The sequence below is a fragment of the Sturnira hondurensis genome, unplaced genomic scaffold (assembly GCF_014824575.4).
Source record: "Sturnira hondurensis isolate 20B ecotype Veracruz unplaced genomic scaffold, ASM1482457v3 Scaffold0004136, whole genome shotgun sequence".
NCBI classification, from domain to species: Eukaryota; Metazoa; Chordata; class Mammalia; order Chiroptera; family Phyllostomidae; genus Sturnira; species Sturnira hondurensis.
The window spans coordinates 29,256,875-29,281,995 of record NW_028076767.1 but is presented as its reverse complement, the minus strand read 5'-3'; the positions used below and the strand labels follow the sequence as shown (position 1 = coordinate 29,281,995).

Here is a 25,121-nt window from a genome sequence, read left to right as displayed (position 1 = left end):
CCCCCACAAAACACTCAACACTCATACATCACGAGCACCTCTGACCAGGGGCCACTGCCTAATACTTACCCTTTCACTTGTCCCCGGAGCATTGTTACATTAATGAGGCCTACCCAGCCAAGACAAAACCTTACCCCAGGTGTAGCCTCCACCCATGCCCTTCCAGAAGGTAATGCTCTGTGCAGGGCGGGGGTGGGTACTTAGGGACAAGCAGATACGGAAACAAGATATCTCCACTCCCCTCATTTGCTCCTGACAGCCCCAGGCTCTCCCTCTGCTGAGGGAGGCATCTGTCATGAGTGGCTAGGAAGCCCACTTACGCACCATAACGGTCTGCGATTTTATTATACAAGGAGTTTATTGCTGGCCTAATTAGTTTCAAACTGGGCGTTCCAGCTGAGGACACCTAAAAAACATCTGGTGGAGGGAGTGAGGAGGAGCCCCCGTTCTGAGCTGGTTATGGTTGGAGTTCTGCAGAGCTCGGCTCTCCTGCCCCGGATACAAGTTATCTTTGGAAAAGTAACTGAAAAAATAAGGAAACGGTTTCTCCTTTGTGGGAAAGGAGTCATCTTGTTACAGGGAACCAAAAGCGGCTTAAAGTGGACGTGCCCAGACGGGGTGCACTTCTCCCCAGCTGCAGGGATCTCAACAGCTCTCTCCAGCCTAAATCAAGTGTCCTCAGCTGCACCGCAGGGCGTTTTTGCCGAGGACTTTTTTCATTCCCCACACAGCAGCTAGCGTTTTATCAATCTATCCGTCTGGAACAAGGTCTGTGCTCCCTTACGTGCAGTTTAAAGCAGAAGCGAGACCCCAGATTTGAAACAGTGTGTCTTGACTGCTTTTTGCCAAATGGTAATCGTACAACGAGTCAACAAACCATATCTCTTTCCGATGTGTTGAATACGCCACAAAAGGCATGAAAAGAAGGTTCCAAAACTCCAGTGATTAAAGCAATCTGTTTTCTAAAAACCCCAAAGTACTGGGATAACATCTTCATTTTATTTCTTTTACTTCACTCCCTTTAGTTATAAATTTAGGAATTTATGTGGTTATAGAATATTTTCATATACACAGCCACTACTCTAGGTGAGCTATCTCAAGATGGAGGGAAAATTGCTCATTCCTTTAAGATAAAATAATAATACTGTAAAGCTTAAGTTGCACGAGAAGAATAGAGAGTAGCTATTAACTATGTATGGGACAAATGAACTCACTAAAAGTTTCAGGCCCTTTCAAATCTAGCCGGCACTGGTCAAAACTGCAAAATTTGGAGTTTCCTCCAAAACGCAAGATTTCACATATAAACATATTATGAACAGTCAAAAGCAAGATCAAACCATCCTCACTTGTTATATAAAAGTTTTATTAACTTTTCTTAATCTGAGGATGTCTAAATGCAAGGAAGTAAAAAGTTTAAGAGGTTTAAAGTGATGGAGAAAGAAAAGTGGGGCGAGGTCGGGGTGGGGGGGGGTGGTGCAAATGGGTAAAGCTGCCTGAAAGATTTTTTTCACCAAGAGTATTTTTAAAAGGAGGTGCCTCTCCCTCTTCCCCCAAATGGGCCACGGGTAGGTAACAGAGCTGCTGGTTCAGAGCTCAGGCTGGTAGCGGAAATTTCATTCAACCAAGAAAGGGCTCATGAAATTAATACATTTTGGGTTGAAATACAACAACTGTCCGCTGGTCATAACTTCCTTTGGAGGGGAGGTCCCTAACTCAGACATAATTCAGCACCCAAATTCTTACTCGGTGTTTGTAAACCATCCACCCTACCCTCTGCTCTGGCCATCCATCGACTCCCATTCTGATGTTCGCTGTTTCACCGCCCCTCGCAATTAAACGGTACCTCCACCGGGAGTGATTTATACTTCGACGTTACAAAAAAAAAATAATGAAAGATTACGTAGCATTTCGGGGAAAGGGGGAAGAAAAGAAAGTAGTATCCAGAAAAATACGACATCAGTTTTGTTTTTTTAAAAAGAAATAAGAATTTCGAACGCTGAGGCGGGCACGCTCATCCTTCGTAACTGAGACTTCGCTGGGGGGTGACAGGGACCTCACCCCGCCAAGACGCCTCACTTTCGACAGATGAGAAATGCGCACCGAGGGTTTTGTGATGCGGGTGTTTTTACCAGTCAAGCTTTTCTAGCATTCCCTGAGCTGAAAAACTATTTATTTGGGGGCAGGAAATATACTTAGGAGCGAGGGCCAGCACGGCCCTTTCACCTCCGGACCTCATGACCAAAAAACAATTCAATTCTCTACTCTCTCCATTACAACAAAATCCTCTTCTCCTTCTAAGCATCCTCTGGATGTAAAGTTTTTTTTCAGTTTCAGCTCCAACTTCAGCAAGCGCCAGGAAGCCCGCTCCGGTACGAAGCGCGGAGCTGGACCAGCGCAGGCCGAGCGCAGACGGGCTTTTAAAAAGAAATGCAGCCTCAAAGATGAGGCTTAGCGAGGCGTTCCAGCCCCATCCCTGGGATCCTTGCGATTGCTCCCCGGTTACCCGATAAATAGCGCCCAAGGGCGTGAGTTGGGTTCTGGCTCCTTGTGCCTCTTCGGTCCGATCGCCGGAGCGCCCCTTATCTCGAGCCACCGGAGCCATAAAACTAACCAAACGCACAGTACAGAAGCCTCTATACCGCTTGCGCGCCATGCACTTGTCCCGCGCGCGGGAGTGCGAACTTCAGGGTCGTTGCCCCACGGGGTACGGGGAAACTGAGGCCCCAGGAAAATCCGCCCCGGAGCCTGGGACGGATTTTCTGGAGTGAGGATCTGCCTGTTGTCCCCACTGCCCTGGTGCCGGAGGAGCCCTGAGAGCTCCGGGAGACCGGATCCGGCCCGTGAGTCCCCGAGTCCCCAAGCGCGCCGACAGCGGCGGAGGCCCGGGCCTGGCAAGTGCCGCAGAGAGGCGCCAGGCGAGGGGTCTATGACCACCCCGGCCGGGCAAATCCCGGCGGGCGGCCTGGGGGTGGGCCCCGCGGAATGTACTCACCGCGCGCAGTGGAGAGGGCGCCCCGGCGCGGTGCCGGCTGGTGGACCTGCGGACGCGAGTCCGAAGCGGTGGGGCGACTGCGGCGGGCAAGTTGCCGCCTCTGCTGCCGCCGCTGCCTCCGCCTCCGCCTCTTGGGCTGCAGCGGCCGCTGCTTGCGCGGGGAGGACCGGCCCCTTCCACTCCTAGGGCCGGGCCCTCCCTCTGCCCCCGCCCGGGTCCCCGCCGATGCGTGGGCGCGTGGGGGCGCCGAGGCGCGGTGGTGGGCTTGGCGGGCGCACACCTCCGGCGCCTGGACACGGGGCGCGGGGCTCTGGCCCTGCAGCTGCCGCCGCGCTGCTCTCAGCGCCTGCAGCTCAGCCGAGCACGCTCCCTCCCGCCGGTCCTGGAGGAGGCGAGGGCCCAGCCTCCTCCCCACCCACCGACACCCCACACCTCCTCCCTCTGAACCCAGGCACTGCCTCTGAGAAAGGAAAGACTGCTTGGAAGGAACAACAATTCCGCTGAATTNCCTGGACACGGGGCGCGGGGCTCTGGCCCTGCAGCTGCCGCCTCGCTGCTCTCAGCGCCTGCAGCTCAGCGGAGCACGCTCCCTCCCGCCGGTCCTGGAGGAGGCGAGGGCCCAGCCTCCTCCCCACCCACCGACACCCCACACCTCCTCCCTCTGAACCCAGGCACTGCCTCTGAGAAAGGAAAGACTGCTTGGAAGGAACAACAATTCCGCTGAATTCATTCATTCATCCACCCCATTCATTCAACGTACACCGTCTACTGTGCCAGGTACAGCACCTGGGAGGTTTAGCTGGACCAAGACCGACTAGTTTTCTCCGCTCCTGTAACTTACATTCACATTCACATGGGAACACAGACCATAAACAAACAATCAACTAAACAACAAGACAATTTCAGAAAGTTGTCATTACTGGGAGGGGCGGGGGGGGCAGATTATGTGCTGCGGCAAAGGGACAATGATCTTGGAAGACCTCTCTGAGGATGTGACACCTACTTTAGAAGAAAGGGCCATTGCTGGTGGCATGGGGGGGGGAGGAGGGTTCAGGGGTCCCCTTTCAGCCATTCTACAGACAGGGACACTGAGGCCCCCCAAACTTAATCGGCGTAACCCCCTCCCTGCGCACACCCTGACACTCAGGCACCCCACTTCCCCACGCTCTCATGGCCACCTCTCTCAGCCCTCCCCACAATAAACCGGCTCCAGCAGGGTCGGTGTAGCCTTTTTCTCCCTCTCGCCTGCTTTCCAATGTCTATGAACCCCAAGGCGGGGTGCCTAACAGTACCGGCCACTGCCATTCATTAAGCTCAGTAACATGCAGGGTGCCCGGATAAATCTGGATTTCACGGAAACAAGGAATGAGTTTCAGTATCAGTATGTCCAATGCAATAGGTGGTGCCTACTTGCACTTAAAAAGTAGTCCCTGGTTCTCTGAAGTTGAATTTGACTGGGTGCCTTGTTTTTATTTTTCTTTGCTAAATCTGGCAACTCTAAGCCCCACCCTTCCTTACTGCCTTTAATCCCTCAAAGAGACTGAAGTGTAGGAGCTGTGAGCATGCCCCTTTCACAAATGATCAAGTCTAAGTTCAAAGACGGCAGAAAGCAGCTGAGCCAGGGCTGAAGTTCAGGTCCAGCTGACTGCAAAGCCCTTAATTTTGAGATAACACAGAACCCTCAAGTCCAGTCGTAGGGTTACCAGAAAGCTGATGAAACTTAAGCCCTTGGGCCACTGGCTTGCTGGGCCTCTTTCTAAGGCCTAGGCAGGGGCCTAGAAATGTGTTCGCGTGGTCACTGGTTCCTGTAAAATGAACAAAAATCATTTGCTTTTGACATTTAACAGCAAGCAGCAGAAACCACCATCTCTTTCCACTTCCATTCCCCACGGTAGCACTTAACTTTGAGTAGGTTGGTGTGGAATGGCCACTGGCATTGGGGACTTGGTGATGTTTCTGGCATCTTTCAGCTGCTTAAAAATTCAAATTTGTTGTGATTTCTTAATTCAAAGAAAAAAATTACTTTTGTTCCCTCCATTTTGGACTTATAATTTTGTATTCCTTTTCTTAAATAAGAACCCCCCCCCCCCAAATAGTGTATGTAGCAGGCCTCACTACATCCAGGTCCACCTCCGGTCATAGCTTATTCCAACCCCGTGTCCTCCCAGAACTTCAGACAAGCACATGTGTTCAGTGAGCACGGGTGTTCTCCCACCAGCCAGGGAAGGGTAAGAGGCCTGCTGCTTCCGGGCGGAGATGCCGCTTCTGCTTTCTAAGTGCAGAACGGACCTAGGTACGTGGCCTTGACTTTCTCATCCTAAAAATGAAGATAAAAGGACCTATCTTGTGTTNGGGGCCTAGAAATGTGTTCGCGTGGTCACTGGTTCCTGTAAAATGAACAAAAATCATTTGCTTTTGACATTTAACAGCAAGCAGCAGAAACCACCATCTCTTTCCACTTCGATTCCCCACGGTAGCACTTAACTTTGAGTAGGTTGGTGTGGAATGGCCACTGGCATTGGGGACTTGGTGATGTTTCTGGGATCTTTCAGCTGCTTAAAAATTCAAATTTGTTGTGATTTCTTAATTCAAAGAAAAAAATTACTTTTGTTCCCTCCATTTTGGACTCATAATTTTGTATTCCTTTTCTTAAATAAGAACCCCCCCCCCCAAATAGTGTATGTAGCAGGCCTCACTACATCCAGGTCCACCTCCGGTCATAGCTTATTCCAACCCCGTGTCCTCCCAGAACTTCAGACAAGCACATGTGTTCAGTGAGCACGGGTGTTCTCCCACCAGCCAGGGAAGGGTAAGAGGCCTGCTGCTTCCGGGCGGAGATGCCGCTTCTGCTTTCTAAGTGCAGAACGGACCTAGGTACGTGGCCTTGACTTTCTCATCCTAAAAATGAAGATAAAAGGACCTATCTTGTGTCGTTATTGTGACAAGCCCCTAAGATCCTGCTCATAAAACACCTTCTCTTCTGACTATCGCTGGCACTAGCAATTGCTCATGTATTATGACTCTGCATTTAAGGGCATTGCTTCTTTGCAAGAAGCTTCCAGTCATTATCAGGCCAGCACCTGACTGCTGTCCATGGGTGCTTAATGTGTCTCGGTCCATGAGCCTTGACATGCCGCTGTTTAAACAGCATTAATAGGCAGAGTTTGTTTTCCTTGAAGGAACAGCATGAAAGGCTAGAATAGAAAAAAAACCCCAAATGAACTGCATGCAATGAATGTAAGTGTGTGTGTGTATACACCGGATGAAGATGTGAAATGCATTTCTTCTTACAGACCACGGAGACATCATTGAAGAACACTTATTAACTAGGGATAATCTGTGGGGTACAAAGGGTTCGTCGGTTTCCTTCCAACCATTTTTCTCTTTCCCCAGAATCTGCCCCATTATCTCATACATCTCAGCCACACCCCCGAGAGATCGACAGGAGGCAGGTGCTTATTAATTTTATTTTTCCTTCTCTTAGGGCAGTGCTTCCCAACCTTGGCTGCACATTAGTGTCTCCGGGGAAGCTTTTAAAAATCCCCACGCTGGGGCCCCACCCCAGACCAATTAAACCAGACTCTGGGGGAGGGACAGAGGCGTCAGTATTTTTTTTTAAAGCTCTCCTGGTGATTTCAGTGTGCAGCAGAGAGAGGGTGAGACACCCCGGTCTTTGGGAGAATAAGGACTTGACCCCAGATTCACAGCAGATGCGGTAGAAGCTGAGATAGGACGGAAGGCTCCCAATTCTTGGTGAAGACCCTGAACTCCAACCACCATCCTGTGTAAGATGGCTCCCTGCTTTTAATCCCTTTCTTTCCCTTGATTTTTTTCTTCGGACATGTTTGGGCTTCTTTTAGAATGATGCCAGACCAAATTTGGAAACGCTAAACCATGAAACAGAGTCTTTGGAGTGTAGACCACACGCAGGCCTCCCCTGAAAGCAAACACTTCCCCCTCCAGAGTCTTTTAAGTTAATAACCTCTGAAGCCAGAAGATCGGCCTGACCTTGAAAGCTACAAACTTCCCAAGGTGCCCAAAATGCATGTGCATATCCGACAAACACACGTGCACTCTCCATGCCAAAATCATGCCTTATTTCTCTGCACATTTCTCTCCCATGTGCAAAGACCTCCTCTACGAAAAAAGTACTCCATTTAAAAAATGTGTTTATTGAAATCTTGGCTCTTCCAAAAAGAATTCGAGGTGGCCTGCAAAAACATATATATGGTAGCAGAAAAAAGAGCACAAGAAGAAGCAGTGGAGGGGAAACACGGGGAGGAAAAGATGAAAGTCAAGGGTGAGGTTTTTGCATAAAATGTGGGCTAGAGGGACTGAGGCTGAGGTGCTGAGCTTCCTGGCAGCCAATGCGAAGAAGAAAATGTGATCAATTACATTAGTGCCTTCCCAACTTTCTTTTACTCAAAAGTAAGCACGTTGTGCCCATTTCAGTGGCACAGATGAGAGGACACACACACACACACACACACACACACACACACAACGGATGTTCTAGGAACCTGTCTGTATCCGGGCGCCAGCTGGTGCTGTTGTGAGAGGCCACGTTCAGCTTTAGTGGATTCCTTCTGAAGACTCTTCCAATGCGTTTCCCCCTTTCACGCCGGGTGATTTTATGAGCTCACCTGCCCACACCACGCTGAGTGCTCAGCAGTGTTGGACCCAAAACAGCATGACCCCTGTGCCCCACCCTCCTTATTCACCAGATCTCACCCAAAGCGACTTTTTTTCCTGTCTGTTTCCCTGAATGAAAAAAAGTCCTCCAAAGGAAGTGTTTTGCCGATGGGGAAGAGATGAAGCGAACAAACAAAAACGGCAGCAGCACTCAAAGGCATCAAAATCGATGAGTTCACAGCCTGTTTTGAGCCGTGTAATAAACCTCTTCATAGGTGTGTTGCACCAAATGGAGACTATTTGGGAGGTCAGTGAACTTTCAACATGTAATAACACATACTCAATTTTTGTAAATAAATTCCGTTTTGGGGGGGGGTCCCCCATCACATACTAAACCTGACACAGAACAAGGAAGATCGGTATGGCCGCCGCACAAGGAGACACAGCAATTAGTGAAACATCGCATATTTTCACAGGAGAGTTGAAGAGAAAAAGGTCGAGTGGGCAAAGAAACTCAGTACGAAAAAAGGTGAAAGTTCCCGCCCCACCTTCCTGCTTCACACCTGTCTCCTGCAGGTGTGGAGGGTCTTGAAGGAACCCCCAAAGCTCTGCAGAGCCAAGACCGAAAGCCAAAGATTTCAAAGTGCTTCACTCTGTCCACGACTCTCAACGTCCATATGACAGAAACAGACAGAACTGGTTTAACAAACCAGCGCGTTTTCTGATACTGGCCAGGAGAGACGTTTTCCCAGGGGTCCTTATGAAAGAGGCACTCACTGTGTCTGTGCAGGTGGGGCAGGAGGGTTTTGCAAACACATGAAATATAAAATACTCCATTACTTGTGCTGGCTGCTATAGCTCAGTGGATTGAGCACGGGCCTATGAACCAAAGGGTCGCTGGTTCAATTCCCAGTCAGGGCACATGCTTAGGCTGCAAGCCAGGTCCCCAGTAGGGGGCACGAGAGAGGCAACCACACACTGATGTTTCTCTCCCTCTCTTTCTCCTTCCCTTCCCCACTCTCTAAATAAATAAAATCTTCAAAAAAAACCCCTCCATTACCCACCCCAAATTTTTATTATATTATATATTTGTGTGTAGATAAGAAATAGATCTCTCTCACACATGCCCTGTCCCTGAAACACCAATGCAGGCATACTTGAACAAGCCTCCAGTAAACAGGTTCCCAATAGACCACATCTCTGTTTTTAATACTCAAGCTTCATAGAAGGCGCGTTTCTCATAACCTACAGACAAGTGTTTGTAAAGAAAAACATATATTTGTATCCCTGAAACTCAGTGTAATGTTTCTATCAAAGCAGCACACAGGGAAAGGAAATTCTCTGCTATTGCTGAGAGAACATTCGAACCACATTTGGAAAAGCCCACCGAGCAAAGAAGGGGACACCCCTTGGGGTGTGGTGGCGTCATCACACACACATTGACAATTTGTTGAAAACTTTCATGCTCGTCTGGTGGTCGTGGAGCCAGGCTTTAAGCATTTGGGGTCCTAACAAGCTATTTTGATGCTTGGTAAACATTTTAAGCACCTAGTTCCATTATAGAAAACTATTTTGGGGCTTGGGTTGCTGTGTCCTACGTGATGATTTTTTTTCCATTTAACATCACAAGAAACCAACTCTTGGGTGTATTTTCAGGCAGAGCATCAGAATTTCGGGATCTCCAATGTTCAGTGGGAGACGCTTATTTCCATCTGGCGAGGGACCTTTGAGACCCCCAAACACGCTGCCCTCAGCCCGCGCCGCCCCTCCAGACACAGCCTGGTGGTTTTCACCTTCACTCCATTCCGTCTCTGCTCGAACGCCCCCACCCCAGACAGGCCTCCCCGACCACTCTGTCCAAGCCAGCATCCTCAGCCAGCTCATGCCTTTATTGCTCTACAACACTACCTCACACGTGTACCTGTTTCAGTGTTCACAGTTCGTCTCCCCCACCAGAATACCAGCTCCCTGGGAGCAGGGACTTGACTGCTTTTGCTCATGGCTACGTCTTCAGTGCCTGGAACAGTGCCTGGCACCCAGGGAGGAACTCAATGGTGGATGAATGAATGAAGATGAAGTATGAATGAAATGAGATGACTTTTGATGCTGCCCAGAATGACCACAGTCATGCTGCCCTTTTTCATTCCATTTACCACCTGCCCCCCTGAAAAAAATACACAGGAATAAAAGGGACTGAGAAGCCTTCTCTTCCGAGGGACCACAAAGAGCTCAAGATAAGGTCAAGGTTGTCTTCTCTTTTTCTCTTATGCTCTCTCCTTCTCTTTCTTCTTCAGTGAAAACCTCGAGGATTCAAAGATGAGGCATGGAGGTTAACCCGGGGGGGCTAAAGTCCATTCTTCCCTTCTGGGACTTGTTAGGAGGCAACAGAAGGTGCCAAATGAGAGGAGGATGAGATGGAGCTTCGGCCAGAGGATGTTGGTAAAACCCAACCAAGGAACAGCCTCTGTGCAAGCACCCAGATCTCTAGTTAGGAGCTGGTTTCCAATCGATGTGAGTGTGTGAAGAGTGCACGTAACACTCCAAGCAGGTTCTCAAAGCCATGCTGGGGCCAGGCTGGCTTTCCAATAAGAACCTTAAGCATTTCTACCCCTCAATTCTTTGGCATTTCCTTCAAAGACCTTTCACTTTTTTGCTTTTTTTAATCCTATAGAGAAAAAGCAGATAGGATGGCTTTTAAATACATTTGGCTTCTCTTTCCTCCTTGCCTTTAGTTTAATATGTCATCTTTGATGGTGAACAAAGCCAACTGGTCTTCAGTATGTATTGGGGGGATGGCCTTGGACATGTTGACTGGGACACATCAGAGGTCTCCAGAATCCAACCAGATATTGTTGTAAATTCTAAAAGAATCTGTGGTCCTGAAGACACAGGGAGCACTCAAAGAGACTATAGGAGGCCATCAGGTTCAAAGATCTCGAGACTTCTTGTCAAGATGTCAGAGTAGGTAAACATTGTGTTAGCCTCCTCCCACAACCATGTCAAAATCACAACTAAATTGCCCTGGCTGGTGTAGCTCAGTGGATTGAGCACAGGCCTGCGAGCCTGAGGATCGAGGTTCGATTCCCAGTCAGGGCACATGCCTGGGTTGCAGGCTGGTTCCCTGTAGTCGAGCCTCCAGCAGGGGACACATGAAAGGCAACCATACATTGATGTTTCTCTCCCTCTCTCCTTACCCTCTAAAGATAAATAAATAAATAAATAAAAATCTTTAAAAAAATTACAACTACATTATAGAACAACTACCTTGGGAACCACCTGAAGTTTAGCTGAACAGAATTTCTATAAGAACATAAGGAAGCCACATGGAGACTGGTTGGAAGAGCAGAGGTGAGAAAGGGTTGGTCTTCCACCCACGGTGGTGGTTAACAAACACAGGGGATATCTTGGCTTTGGAAGCCCTGCTGAGGAGCAAAGGATCCCGGCCCCACACTGGGCTCCCCAGCCCAGGGTACCAGGGCCAGGAAGAGGAGTCCCCATAACACCTGGCTGTGAAGACCAGCCAGGGTTGCACCCCAAGTGAGGTGGGCAGCTGCTGTAGTCCCAGGCATTCCTCTTGAAGAGCCCACCAATGGGCTGGTTTGCTCATAGACTTGCTTGCTTTAAGCTCCAGAGCTGGGGCAGCAGTTTGAAAAGCACCAGGGACATCAGGCCAGGAACTGAATTGACCAGCTGCAGGGCGAGGCCTGGAGGGGCAGGGTTCAGGGCAGCCTTCTCTGGGGACAGAACTGTGGGCAGGTGCCACCGCTCCCTCGTTCAGCCCTTCCCCCATCCAGTCGCAGTTGCCGGTGGGCCCTGGATCTGAGCTCTCCATTAACCAAAGGTCTAGAAAACTTTTGAGCATGGAATACTTTGAGAGCGAAAAGGACACTATTAATAATGAAGCAAAACCCAGGACTGCCCCAGGCAAACAGGGACAGGTAGCCACGCTGCCTAAGCAGAGTGACTTAGACATGACCTGAGAACCAAAGATGTGTCAAATGTAATCAGGTAATCACATGGGAGGTAGCTGCAAACTTCCAGGAGTAGACCAGGGACTGCAAGCCACCCTTTCTGCAGTGATGAATCGATGTAACAGTTCTCGTTATGGTTCAGGGCATCCCATCCACAGCTCTGACAATCCTCCAGTGCCCTGGACCAAATCGCTGGTTGTTATGCAACCTCATCGTACTGAGAAATGTTCTCTCCAAACCCATGGGATGATACAATGAATTCCTACATAGATATTGAAAACACTTTCCCTGGATTCTGCTGTTGCTTATCTCGACTCTGCCGGAATCTGTAGAACATGTGCCAGGGATCCCCTGGGCAGTCTGGTGAAGTCCAAGGACATCATCTCAAAGCAATGCTTCGACATACACAAAAATGCACACAGTGCACCCGCGGTGCTGGGAGCACCACCTGTCAACAAGAAAAGAATGAACAGATTCTTACCTCATGTCACACACAAAAATCGAGCCAGAATGGATCACAGACCTGAATGTAAGTCCTAAAGCCATGAACTTTCTAGAAAACAACATGGAAGAAAATTATTGCCACCTCGGGGTAGGTTAAGGTTTCTTATAATACAAAAAGTCCAAACCATGGAAGAAAACACTGATAAGCTGGACCTCATCAAAATTTAAAGCTTTTGTTCTTTAAAAGACAAAATTGAGAAAACAAAAAGGTAAGCCACAGACCAGGAGAAATGCAATACACCCATCAGACAGATATTTAAAAAAACATAAAAGGAATATATAACAAATACATGAAGAACTCTCATAACTCAATAGATGGCAACTTAATTTTTAAAAGATTTTTTATTTATTTATCTTTAGAAGGGAAGGAGAGAGGGAGAGAAATATTAATGTATGGTTGCCTCTTGTGGGTCCCCTGTGGGGAACTGGCCTGCAACCCAGGCATGTGCCCTGACTGGGAATCGAACCGCGATCCTCTAGTTCACAGGCCTGCACTCAATCCACTGAGCTACACAAGCCAGGGCAATAACTAAATTTTTTAAAAGAGCAAAAGTTTTGAACAGACACTTCAAAAAGTGTTCACATAAGAGATGTTCACCATCGTCAGTCATCAGGGAGATGCAGATTAAACTATGGGGAAATACATTACATAGCCATTAGATTGGCTAAAATTAAAAGACTGACTATAGCTGAAGTCGTCAAGGATACGGAGCAACTAGACTCTTATGTTGCTGGTGGGAATGTGCAATGGTATAACCACTTTGGAAAATAGTTTGGCAGTTTCTTAAAAAGTTAAACATTCCCCTACCATCTGACACCCAAGAGAAAAGAAAACATAAGTCCACACAAAGATGTGCATATGAATGTTAATAGCAAGTTTCTTTGTAACCGCTAAAAGCTAGAAACATGTAATTGTCCCTCGGCAGGTAAATGAATAAACAACCTATGGTATATCCATACAAGGAGTTACTACTCAGCAATAATGAGAAGAAAAGCAACGTATGATAAACACACAGCATGGATAAATGTCAAAATCATTAGGTTGAGTGCAAAAGCCAGATTCCCACTCCTGCTCACAAAATAGACACACAATGCATGGTTTCATTTATGCAAAATTCTCAAAAATGCAAACCAATTTAGAGTGGCAGAAAGCAAAGCAATCGTCAGCTGTGGACGGGTGTGGTAGAAAGATGGATTGTATGGGGCAGAAAGAAACTTTTGGGGGGTGGAAAAGTCCACTGTCTTGATTGTGGTGATAGTTTCATGATATCTGTCTATCTATTTCTCCATCTATATGTGATATAATTTAACACTTTATTTTCACTTTATGTTTCAGTTAGACCTCAATAAAAATATTAAAACATTGGGATATAATCATGAGTTTCTTTATTAATGCATTAAATAAGATCTAACCCCAGGCCTCAGAGCTCCCATGATTTGGAAGCCATGCTGGGTATAAAAGGTATTTGAGGATATTTGTAACGACTGTAAGGTAATACAAAAACACCTGTGATTTGTGTTGGCGACAGAGTCGCAGGTCCTGCTAACGCTACTGGGGTGTGTCGTCCCATTCATATTTGAAGGGAATGCTAAATTTCACTGAGAGGCTGGTGAAAATGAATACACTTTTTTCCATCCATGTTTGCAGATTGCCCCCCCGCCCCCCGCCCCCCGTCCCCCGCCCCCCGCCGCCCCGCTGCTGAATTCTATCCATGGACCCCAGGTTGAGAGTCTAGCTGGAAGTAGCCTCGGCTAACTGACTGAAGATAATAATATCCCGAGAAGGTAAGCATATTTCAAGCCCAGGAATATTTAGAGTTTCCTTACAGAAATACCAAGAATGGAAAAGAAATTTTAACAGTAAGCATATTTTAACTGAGATAAAATTCAGAAATGAATGTGGAAACACTTGACAGTATCCAAAATCCTGATTTTAATATTTTTGTTAAGAAGGAGTCCTTGTATATTTAGTTAATGTACATATTTTAAGAGTCTTATGTTTAAGAGGGATAGGACTATTAAGATAAGGTGTTGGTCAGACCTGTTGAGGATAGTTTCAAATGTAATTGAATCATTGCCCAAACATGCAATTTTCAAAGTCAAGTCTTACTAAGTCTTCATGCAGTCATTGGAGAAGTTGAAGAGAAAAGATTTACTGTTTAAGCGAGATTTATCAGTTTATGAGAAGGGATTGAGTAAGTAGAAACATTGGACATTTGCAGTGCTTGCAAAGAAAATCCAGAATATTAAATTTAGAAATGTCTTTTCAGATGCTTAAAGGCATTTAATTAGCTAAGCTTATAAATGGGACCAAATACTAATCAATGACTTCCTTAAAGACAATGGCCAGTTTTTGTTCTTCTTTCCTGAGAAATAGAACAACAGATTTGAAAAGGAAATGTAAAAACACAAGCAAGAAAACTAGGTTTGGGAAACTGTCATTTTCATGGTTCCAAATTCTTTCCTAGACTTTGTGTGTAGCCTGTTCTGGTACAATACCGCCCAAACGCACACCACGCAGTGTGGAGGATGGAAACGGAACAAGTCTCGGAAATCTGGGGTGCTCCTCTCATCTCGTGTTCATTTTTCACCTAAGCGTCCCTCCTGTCCCCTTGTCGGGGCCTCTGCCGTGGAGGAATTAGCCACAAACACAAGAACATTCTTTTCAGTGACCTAAGGAGAAGAAAGGTCACTCATTACACTGGGCTTAGGGACAAATTTAAATGGCCAAACCACTTAATTTTTCAAAATAGCGGACTATAAACAAAATGCTAAACTGGTGAACAAATGTGCATTCCTTGCCAAAACCCCAGTCGGTTTGGACAGCATTTCCCCCCTGGTTCCTTCAACAGAGCTGGGTCTCTTGGTCTGCCCCATCTGACAGTCTAGAAAATTCTCAAGGGGAATAACACAGCCTTACAATAAGCATTTTTAACAATTTACAACATCAATGGCCGACAAAGACCAATATATTAACTTCCCTTCTCACAGAATTACTGGGAAGATATCAAATAAAATAATCTTTTAATTTTCTCCTCAATTTGAGGTCATTTATTCCTTTATTGGATAATTCCTTTTCAGAATTCAGACTGGATTATTTAGGATCTCAGTTTGGCTGCTGTGACAAACAGATAGTTCTCATAAGTAGCTTTTATTTGATATTCTTTTTTCTCACTTAGAAGTCTGGATAGGCAATTGATGGCTGCTTTGGTGGCTCCACAGTCATGTAGGGTCTAAGCTCCCTCTGCTTTAATGTTGTGCCATCAGCAACAAGTGGCTTCCGTTTTAAAGCCCAAAATGGCTGCCCTGACTCCAGTCATCGAGTCTGTATTCCAGCCAGCAGGAAGGGGAAGAAGAGCTGTAGGGCCCACTCCTTTCTCCTAAAGGGACTTTCCAGAAGTTAAATGTATTATCTCCATTCACATCCTATTGACCAGAGCCTAAGGACATCACCATGCTTAGCTGCATGGGAGACTGGGAAATACAGACTTTAGAAGAAGCATTTGCTAGATGTAAAACATGAATAGTTCAAAATACATTTATCAGGAGTTCCTACAAATCAGTAAGACAAAGCCACACGATCCAGTATGGCAGTGAATAAAGATCATGAATGTGCAATTAAACCATGAAGTAGAAGAGGCCAATAAACATTTTAAAAGGCACTCAACTTCATTAAAAATCAGGAATACACAAATAAAATAGTCTGAAATATTATTTTGTACCTTCAGATTGGTCAACACAAAAAAGATGAGTAACAACCAGGTAAAGTTGCGAGGAAGTAGATGCTGTCACAAAGCACTGGGAGATAAAGAAGCGATTTGGCCTCTGTAGAGGAAAGTTCAACCATCAAATATATGCATAGGTTTATAAATTATATTTTAAATTTGTATATTCGTATCACTTGATGCTTTTAAATTTATATATTCATAAATATATACCTGTCATGGCAGAAATTCAACTTCTATTAATCTCTCTTGGGGCCCTGGCTGGTGCAGCTCAGTGGATTGAGCACGGGCCTGTGAACCAGAGGATCGCAGTTCAATTCCCAGTCAGGGCACATGCCTGGGTTGCAGGCCAGTTCCCTACAGGCCAACTCCCAGCAGGGGACGCACGAAAGGCAACCATACATTGATGTTTCTCTCCCTCTCTCCTTCCCCTCTAAAGATAAACAAATAAATAAAATCTTTAAAAAAAATCTCTCTTGGAAAAAGACTCTTGTAGGGAGGGCCCCAGGAAGCGTATATAAATATCCGCATCAAAGTATTATAATAGCAAAAAGTTGGAAACCGGTTAGACCAATAGGGAATTGGCTAAATAAATTAGGGTATGAACACTGCAGCATTTAACGAGATGGAGGTGTATGTTCATAAAATCTCTCCAGGATATCATTAAATGAAAAGAAACTACAGAATGAATATGCAAAATACGGTCTTATTTATGTTTTAAAATTGCACAAAACACTGCTCTCTCCCTCTCCACCCCTTCACCCCTGCCAGCGAGTCTGGAAATGTACCCCTAAAGCTAGTACCAGCGGTCATTTAAAGGAAGGGAGTTCGTGTTAGAGGAAGGGTGGAAGGGGAATCAAAGGCAACTTCAATTTATGTGTATTCTCTGATTTCTTAAATGATGATACTGTATTAAGATATTAGTGGAGCAATTAAAAATAAATTGTAAAACCAATCATTTTAAAAAGACAAATTAAAAGAAATAATACGTATGAATCACACAGCACAGACCTGGCACAGAATGAAATGCTGTCATTACTCTGTATTTCAGTAAGTGATTTCTGACAAAAGTCTGTTTCCCAGGAGGCAGGATTCCAGGCTCCTGGCTCTGTCACTAATTGGCTTTGTGACTGTCCCCATTTCTGCTCCCCAATCGCTCCCCCGTGAAACGAAGGGGTTGGACTGAGGTCTCCCTCAGCATTAGAACTCTGTGATTAGACACATGTTGCAAACGTCCACGTAAACGGACTGCGTGTTAGTTTTCTATTGCGGTGTAACATACGGTCACAGGCGGAGGGGTTCCTAACAACACACACACTAGCTCACAGCTTCTGTGGGTCGGGAGTCCAGGCGAGCCTCACCGGGGCCTCTGCACAGGGTCTCGCCGGCTGCCTGCGGGTGTGGCCAGGCCGCGCTTTCACCCAGAGGCTGAACCACCAGGGGAGAACCCGCTCCCAACGCCCTGTGGGTTGTTGGCATGAGGTGTTTCCTGTGGCTGTATGATTGAGAGCTCTGCTCCCGAATGGCCATGGGCTGGAGGCCGCCCTCGGATCCCAGAGGCTGCCTGCGGTTTCCTGCCGCATGGTCCTCACCGTGGGCAGTTCCAGTCACCAAAGAGAGACGCATACTCACCATGGGGAGCTCACACTCACCCGAATCAGATCATGCTCACCATGGGGAGCTCACACTCACCTTAGTTCATACTCACCACGAAGAGTTCACACTCACAACAGGCAATTCAACTCACCGTGGTGAATTCACGCTCACCATAGACAGTTACACTCACCGTCGTGAGTTCCATTCAGCATAGGGGAGTTCACACTCACCCTAGGCAGTTCACACGTAGCCGTTTGGACCAGACTCTCTCTTACCCTAGTGCCAGCTAGCACTACAGGGTCTCCCCACACACTCACACACACACACAAAATATTTGTATCTATTGTTATGTATAAACCTCCTGTGATTTGTATGTATATAAATTAAATATATAAATATACAAATGTATATGAGTTATATTACATATATAAATTACATATGTTTAAATTATATATACATGTATATAAATCACACACATATATATACATATATATATACACACACACACACACATATAAAATCACAGAAATGACTTCCTTCACCTTCACCATGTAATGTAACCTGACTAAGGGGGTGGCCTTTGTCATATTCTCCGGGCTGGAAACAAGTCCCAAGTGCCCCCGCCCCTCGCCATCTACCGGGCATAATACCACAGAGTGGAGATCACAGCGACCACCTTAGAATCGGCCTGTCCCAACATCTATCTCTAAGTTGCAATTATTTTTTAAACAACAGTCTTCTATCTTTTCATTGATAAAAGTATTTAGACAGTGGAGTAGGGAGGAGGAAAAGGGATTTATCGGGAAGGTGAAATTTCATTTCCAGCATGGAGTTTTGCAGCAAAGATGGCAAAACTTGACTGCTAGAAATGTTATTCGTGATTCAGAGCCTACCACATACGCTAATTCTAAGTCATCCCTTCAAGCCATCGAGCACTGAAAAATACATATTTAAAGAGCAGGTGAAATTGAATCACCTCTAGACAATTATTCTGAAAAATTAATTCCTGCCTGATACGAAAAAAAAACAAGTCCATCATTTAGATTGCATTTTTCCCTGTAAGTTTTTTGTACAGTGATTGGCATGCTTGGAGGGCAAAGTTAAGATGAAAGAATCAAATAAAACGAGTCCCTTTGAAAGGTGTGTTTAGGCTGAGATCATTTGCATGGAATTGTGTGAAGCAAGGAGGAGAAGGATTCATCTGGTATCCTTGCAAAAATAGGGCGGTGCCAACCCAGGAGCAGACCCGGAAAACACAGATGGACGGGAGGAAGGAGAGGGGAGAAGGGATCTTCACGTTGACAACAGCGTGTTAGGATCAAGTGGGTTCCGCTGGGATTTTCAAGGCCTCCCCTTGATGCCAGGTGTTGAATCTGCAGTTCTGAGATGTAAACTTGCACTCCGTCTGTACAGGGGGGCATCTTCCCTCCCAAGACCACACTGGCCTCTTGTATGGAGAGAAACGAGCAACTCTGCAAATGCTTTTCTGCACTGGCCTAACGAAATGTTTGTCGGGGGCAGGGTTTGGCCGGTCTTCTGGGCCTCCCAGCAAATGGATGATTTGCCACAACAGTTAAAACAAATGTTTCTGTTAGGGAGCCACTTTCCAGGCGAATAAACATCTTCAGCAGAAGTAAACATCAAGAGCATTAGGACAGAGCAAAATAAAGTCCTTTCCAGCTAGTGTTGTCAGTGGAGTCGAAATGTAGTTATGTGTGAACCGTGGCCCAAAGCATCAGGCTTCAGGGTGGATTTTATTTGTCTAACACAGTGTTTCAAAAAAGAGGGGTTTTTTTTGTCTTTTTAAATAGATGCCATTATTAATAACAAGAAAATCTCCTATACCTGGATTCCTAACTTTTCCTGAAAACTGGAGCATCTGTCAACACTAGGCTTATATTTCTGCCTAACTGGCATCCACTAACATTGAGTGGTGGTTATTCTCTCCAGCTCACCACAGTCTCCACCACTCCCTATTGTCTCACACCTGGCTTCCTTCATTTGTCTCTACTCCCTGGCTCCTGTAGGATTTGAATTTGCAGCCCTTAATTAGATGCATAGCTAAGCTTTTCAACTTGGAGGACATCAAATCTAAGCCTCTGCTGTGACAAGTGGTAAGACTGAGGCAATCACACAGTTCGGTAGGGACTGAACCGAACTTGATCTTGGTCTCCTGGCATTTCCCTGCCTGGATTTATTGAGATACTCTTGGTACATAACACTGTGTAAATTCAAATGTACAAGATGTCGATTTGATACACTTATATATTACAATGTGATTATCACCATAGCATTGGCTAATGCCTCCATCACATCATATAATTTCCACTTCTTTTTGTAGCAAGAACCTTTAATACTCACGCTCTTAACCGCTTTCAAGTACATAATGCGGTATTGTTCCCGGCAATCACAATACCGGGCGTCAGATCCCTGGAAGTCCTTCATTTTCTAACTGGAAGTTTGTGCTCTCTGACTTCTAAGTGATTTCCTGCTGTGGCCCTGCTTCTGTTTCCCCACATCCATCCCCAGGAGTTGAAATGCTCTACCTTTCTTTCCAATTACGTGACTAAAATGTACTATTAAAGTTTTTTTTTTTACAAACCCTAACTGCTTGGCATCTGTTCGAGCAGAGGGTCTGCTCCGAGGCTGTCTGGGAACCTCTGACTGGAATTTGTCAAGGTGTCACCAAGGTAGAGTAGACCAAGTCATCCACTGGGACTGACATGACGATAGAAGAACTTTTACTTCTAATATATCATTTTAATCTAGAATAATAAGACATTCGGCTTGACTCATAGTTAATGTGCCCGTTGGCATGATGCCCCGAGCCCGACAGCGTTCGTAGTCTCGGGTCCCTGAGTGTGTCTGAGACATCCAGAGAGGAGAGATGGAGATTTCCGGTACCTAGGGCTGGGGGGCAGCACGCTTCTGGGCAAGTCAGTTAATTTATGCTATAGAGAGATTAACAAATGCTACTTTAAATTGTGTGTGTGCCCTCTCCTTTCTCAGACAGCTTTTCATCGCCATCCCCCCACCTCATTTTTTGGAAAGTCCTTCACCTTGGCAAGTCATTAGAGAAATCCCTTGAAATGTGTTTTTATATTTGGGGGGGAGCAGAGAACTTTTCTGTCTCGTGGCCCCACCAAAAAGAATCACCTCCTTTTGGTCGGGCTAGATGTTCCAATCCACGCTGGTGTACCACTCACTGAGTAGGCTGGCCCCCTGATCGCTAATTGGGGGATACATCCTGGTGCACTGTCTTGTTGCACGCCAGCACCTACCTGCAGACCTCTCAAAATAAGAGCTTGAGTTAGAGTTTGCCCGACACTTTTACTGGGTGAAGAGGAGCCGCATCCAATGGCCTTCTGCCACGGCTGCCCATGCAGAGGAGGCAACAAAGTGACAACAATTTGCCCCTATCAGTTCTAGTCTCCTATCTTTATGCACCCACCTTCGCGGTGACCCGGGGCGCCCAGTTCAGGTTTGGAATTCTTGGGCTTCTCCTTGCTGATTGGAATGGCGGCCAGCCCATAACCCATTTCCCTTTTCGTTCTATCTCTAGCTCCATCTTGCTACGAGGGCCTCAGCGCGCGCCAGTCTGAAGGTCCAAGCTCTGTCCCACCCTTTGGCTTTCCCTGGGGCTGTAGGGTGAGTATCTCGCTGAGACAACACGCCCTTGGAAGGCCAGTCCTGAGGAAGAAGCTCACATAGCCCTGGAAGGAAATTCCAGGCTCCCAGGGTACGCGGGGTGGGAGAGCGAGTGTGCGCTGTGGGTGTGTACATCCTCTTGGCCTTGCTGACTCTGCCCCCTGAAGGGGGCACAGCCCAGGAGGACCAGATGGGGGCTTTGTGGCCACTCCACTTTTAACTGAACCGACCCTTCCCAAATGTCCATGGACAAGTGGCCAAAGAGATTCCTTCAGGAGAAGATGATGGGAATAATGCAAGCAGGGGAAGAGGGCAGAGTTCACATTCCTCCCACCCCAGGCTCCTGGTTAGCGGCACACTTATTCTGGGCCTTCAGGGTAAAGGTGGCACTTGAAAAAGGAGAGAGAAAAAGGAGAGCTTTTTAAGAGAAAACTGGACTGTGGAGAGGGCAATCTGAAAGCAGGTGTTTGGGGTGTTCCTGTTCAGGGATTACTCTTGATACATGTACATGATGGAAAAGTATAAAAATGACCCATAGAAATGCTCAAAACTGTGCATAATTTGAAGACCTGGAAACAGAATTTTCTGATATAATTGAAATGATCTCAACCTAGTATTTCTACGGATTTGCAACTCTTGTGTTAGAAGTGTCAAGATTCGACACTTTTCGATTTGTTTTTGAGAATAAGAGCTTAACCTCAGGGAAGATAAAAATGATCAAACAAATTTCAACAAACCCCTTTGAAAGACTGGCACATGGACTTGGAAGGTGGGAAGCATTGTTAAAAAATAACTTCAGCAAGTGATACCCTTCTCTCGATTAGAAGACACATGTTTACACATCTTTACGGGGTGACTTTTTCATTTACGGCAGCTTTCAGAATCAAATGTTGATGTAAACTGTACCATATAATTTTACACCAAGAATTTCAAAATAATGAAGGATATTAAGTCACACTGTTCAAATAGTGATAATAATTTAGTGAGAGTGAAAAGATTTTTCTGGTGTTTTTGAATAATTTTTCAAAACATCATTGATTTCTACCCTGGCTGGTGTAGCTCAGTGGATTGAGCGCAGGCCTGCAAACCAAACAACCGCGGTTCGATTCCCAGTCAGGGCACATGCCTGGGTTGCAGGCCAGCTCCCAGCTGGGGATGCACAAGAGGCAACCATACATTGATGTTTCTCTCCCTCTCTCGTTCCCTTCCCCTCTAAAGATAAATAAATAAAATCTTTAAAAAATAATTAAAAAAATTTTTTTAAGTATCATTGATTTCTTTATCACCTCCTCTTTACACTGTTACTTGCATATGCTTTACCATTCACAGAATGTGTTATTACATAATATATGTATATATTCAATAAGTAAACCAATAAATATGGAGGGAGTGTTTGCAAAATATTATGCCTGATTGGAAGTTTGGAGCCCACTGATTTGTGGTAGAACGTGACCAAAACTAAACAGGGACCCTCGTCTTTGTCACCGACGCTTCGGCAGGTCCATCTGAGAGTGGAGGCTCTTTCTTCTCCTCCCTTTTCGACCTTTTCCAATAAATTATGCCATCTGCTTCTGGGGGAGAAAGGGGTGAGGTTGTTAGTCTCATGCATTCAGCACTCTGAAACCTCTGGTTTCTATTTCATAACCCCAGTGATGCAGGCGGCCAGAAGGCACAGTTTGCTTTTGGTTAAACTCTTGGTTTTCCGGGCNTACCTCCTCTTTACATTGTTACTTGCATATGCTTTACCATTCACAGAATGTGTTATTACATAATATATGTATATATTCAATAAGTAAATCAATAAATATGGAGGGAGTGTTTGCAAAATATTATGCCTGATTGGAAGTTTGGAGCCCACTGATTTGTGGTAGAACGTGACCAAAACCAAACAGGGACCCTCGTCTTTGTCACCAACGCAGGTCCATCTGAGAGTGGAGGCTCTTTCTTCTCCTTCCTTTTCGACCTTTTCCAATAAATTATGCCATCTGCTTCTGGGGGAGAAAGGGGTGAGGTTGTTAGTCTCATGCATTCAGCACTCTGAAACCTCTGGTTTCTATTTCATAACCCCAGTGATGCAGGCGGCCAGAAGGCACAGTTTGCTTTTGGTTAAACTCTTGGTTTTCCGGGCTGATCTGAGGAATCCTGTTTACTCAGTCCCAGGCAGAGAAATCACTGCTGAGGGCAGGAGACGGTGGGAGCTGGACAGCGGTGGTGCGCCTGCTGGCGCTGTGTGTCTGACAGTGGTGGGCGAGGAGCTAGCAGTAAACGCCCCTTTTGTTTACAGAACCCTGACTTACCCTTCTGTGGGCTCCATGTCTGTTGACGTTGCATTCCACCCAAGTGTGGTAGGAACTGTTATTCACCCCGATTTTAAATTTTGCATTTCGAAATTGCAAGAAAAGTTGTAGAACCAGTCTAGAGAGTTCCCACTGACCCTTCACCCAGCTTCCCCTAAGGTTAATAATTTACATAACCATAGTACAAGTATCAGTTCCAATCCCCAAAATTAACACTGGGGCAATACTACAACTAAATTACAGACCTTATTTAAAGTTTTACCAGTTTTCCCACTCGTGGCCTCCTTCTGTCCCAAAATCCTATCTGGTAACATTGCATTTAGATAGTTCCTCTCTTAGCCTCCTCCGATCTGTGACAATTTCTTTATCTTCCTTAATTTTTTGTGGCTTTGACTCTTCTGATAAAGAGTGGTCAGTTGTATTGAAGAATGCCTTTCCATTTGGGTCAGTCTGATGTTTCCTCGTGTTTAGATTGAGGTTGTGCATTTTGGCAAGAACACTACACAAGTGATATCGCATCCTCAGGGCATCTTATGGGGGCTAGTGATGTGAATGTGTCTTATTGCTGGTGACCTTAAACTTTGATCCCTTGGTCAAGGTGGTGTCTGCCAGGTGTCTCCACTGTAAAATTACCAGGTTCCCCTTTGTAATCAATAGATGGGGGATGCGATGCTCTGAGGCTGTGTGAGTGACCTGTTTGCACACTTTGCCCCCTGATTTTAGCATTTATGGGTGGACCTTCCCTACAACAGTTATTACCGTGGCGTTTGCCTAGTGAAATTCACGCTCAGTTTGTATATGAGGCAGGTGGCGCTCACAGAGCTGAAGGGACTTGTCCACAAAAACCATGACCCTCTTCTGCTCACCATCTTGCCATGACCCCCACCTAAGGCGAAAAGCCAGTCTTGACATGCATCCGAAGACCACCCACAATCAGGCCCCCATGACACTCCTAACTTTATTTACACCCCACTATTCCCCTCACCCACGTCCCCTTGGGTGACGAGAGCAGCTTCCTTGCTCTTCCTAGGAAATGACCCCATGGCTGGACCTTTGCCCTGGCTGTTCCGGAGCCTGGAACCCCTCCCTTCTGCCAATATCTGCTTTGCTCATTTCTTCATTTTCTTGAGTCTCTGCTTAAATGTCCCCTTGGTGGTGTGGCCTTCCCTGACAACCCTATTTCTCCCTCCCACAACTCTGGCACACCTTCAGCCTCTTTCCTTGTTTTCATTCTCTCCACCTGACATGCTATTTTTTACTGATTTTATAAAAATATATGTGTGCAAATAGGCGATATCGCTTGCCTGTCAAGCTTCCTCGCTGTAATCTCCACAAGGGCAGGGGGTCTGTGGGTTTTAATTATTGCCATGTCCCCTGGTGTCTAGAATAGTGCTGAGCATGTGATACACACTCAATGACTGTTGTTGAATGAATGAATGAATGAATGAGCGTTGGAGCATGAATGAAGGACTTACCTCTGTGTATAGGTGATAGAAAAACACAACTCAGAGTGACTTCTCTCTAAACATTGGCTAGAGACTCTCCTAACTGCAGGTCTGGAGGTGAGCAGGCTACTGGTGGATGCTTTCGGGACTCTGGCCTCACCGTCCGTGAGAGTCTCGGTCCTCTGGGCCTCCTGCATGTTGGCTCGTTCCTGGGCTGCTCCCCCGAGAATCTGTAGGATCATCTCTCCCCCTTCAGTTCAATGTTGCTTGCAGGAGCTTTCACTCTCAGGTAGGTTCTGACCAGGCAGTGG

The 25,121-nt window shown here is 46.2% G+C and overlaps 1 protein-coding gene across 1 annotated transcript in view; it reads right to left on the bottom strand.

Annotated features, from left to right (window-relative positions):
* The window catches only part of EYA2 (EYA transcriptional coactivator and phosphatase 2), a 206,492-nt gene extending 203,149 nt beyond the window's left edge, over positions 1-3,343 (bottom strand). Inside the window, exon 1 of the mRNA XM_037044208.1 lies at positions 2,993-3,343. The gene's annotated coding sequence lies outside the window, so the exon portion shown is untranslated. The remainder of the gene's footprint in view (positions 1-2,992) is intronic.
* Between the last annotated feature and the right edge of the window lie 21,778 nt (positions 3,344-25,121).